Source organism: Athene cunicularia, assembly GCF_003259725.1.
Source record: "Athene cunicularia isolate RWA chromosome 23 unlocalized genomic scaffold, athCun1 chr23_part1, whole genome shotgun sequence".
Taxonomy (NCBI): Eukaryota; Metazoa; Chordata; class Aves; order Strigiformes; family Strigidae; genus Athene; species Athene cunicularia.
In genome coordinates this window covers 2,905,218-2,906,778 of record NW_020799130.1, presented here as the reverse complement: position 1 = coordinate 2,906,778, position 1,561 = coordinate 2,905,218, and the positions used below count along the sequence as shown (strand labels likewise).

At 65.2% G+C, this 1,561-nt stretch overlaps 1 protein-coding gene across 1 annotated transcript in view; it reads left to right on the top strand.

Moving 5' to 3' along the window:
- Positions 1 to 1,344: 1,344 nt before the first annotated feature.
- Positions 1,345 to 1,561, top strand: part of HPCAL4 (hippocalcin like 4) — a 3,959-nt gene continuing 3,742 nt past the window's right edge. Inside the window, exon 1 of the mRNA XM_026863420.1 lies at positions 1,345 to 1,512. The gene's annotated coding sequence lies outside the window, so the exon portion shown is untranslated. The remainder of the gene's footprint in view (positions 1,513 to 1,561) is intronic.

Genomic DNA, 1,561 nt, shown 5'->3' with positions numbered 1-1,561 from the left:
GGCAGCGTCACTGGATAATGAGGATTTTAGGAAACGGGGAGGCCCTGGCAGCTCCGCACCCCGGGCACCCCGGCACAGGGAGTTGGGGTGATGCTGCTGCGGGAGTGGGGAGTAAAGGGCTGCCACGGAGCCAGCGCTGCCTGCAGAGGCGGTTGTGTCCCCCCCGCCGGCAGCCTGGTGTCCCCTCTGCAATCCCTGGGCCAACACTCCAGTTGAGCTTGGGCTTAAGTTGGGGTTTGGGGTGCCCCGATCTGGGTGCTGGGCTCAGCTGGGTGCTCCAGCCCGTGTGCTTGCGGTCCCCAGTGTGGCCAGCCCCACACAAGCCCGGGCATCTCCACAGCACCAGGACTTGGGATGTCACAGCCCCAAAATATTGGGCACCCCAGTACCCCACAGCCACCCTTGTCCCCATCCCCAGGGCATCCCTGTCACAAACCACCCCCCCCAGTGCTCCCCCATCTCTTCCAGCTGCCCCATCCCCTTCGTCACAGCCCGTCCCATGAGCTGAGCTGTGCCGGTCTCAGCCCTGGCAGCCGTGGTGCCTCAATTAAGCACTTAATTAATTTTTCAGTCCCCCTGCGCACCCTGAGCACGGGCGGTTTGCAGTGGTGCTAATTGATGTCTTCTTTACTTTGGCGAGTAAGAGCCAGCAGCAGGTTGCCCAGCCAGCACCGGGGGAGGGGGGGACGGGACGGGACACACACATATGATAACTTGTCCCCCCCACGCTCTTGGAGACGCTCATGGAAAGGTTTTGGGGCCAGGCAGACCCGTGTGCCCAGCGCCCGGCAGAGCCCGCTGGAGTGACCCGAAAATCACGGGGCTCAATCGCCCCACCCTGAGTGGGGGCCCAGCCCCGGAGCGGGGCCATGGCCACATCCATCCATGGCAGGGGGGTCCCGGCCCTCCTGCCCCCCGGGGAGGTGAGTGATGGGTCCCTGCAGCCCTCGCTGCACATACACAGCTGCGAATATTTGTGTCTTTTTGTAAAGCCTCCAGCCGGGGCAGCTTCATGCAGCGAGGGGGGGTGACCCCAAGAGCAGCGCTGGGCCGGGGGGCGCTGAGCCATGGCGAAGGGCAGAGCACCCCACAGCACCCACAACCCCCCCCAGGGACCAGCCCATGGCTGGATGGAAACTTCATCCAAGCTCAGTGGCCACCAGCTGCGGAGGGGCTGCTGGTCAGGGGGGACACACACACACTGGTGGCACTGGGATGGCCAAGGTCACTGGGAAGAGCCGCCACCGATCGCCATGGAAACGCTCCACGGTTGGTTCTGAGATCAGGGCGGTTTTCTCGGCCCCTTCCCGCTGCGCTTCAGCTGCGGTTCTGCCAAGCAAGGCCCGAGGTGTGTCCCGGGGCCCCCCCGGTGCAGGCAGCGGGGCCCTGCCCTGGGTGCCTGGCAGGGGGATGCAGGCAGCGTGCCCCCTGCCAGCCCTGAAGCCCCCCAAGGGAAGCAGATTTTGGGGTGTTTTGGGATCGGCCACCACCAGGGACAGGAGCCAGAGGTGTGTGAGTGGGGCAGAGGGAGGAGGAGGAGGAGGAAGCAGGGAAGCAGCAG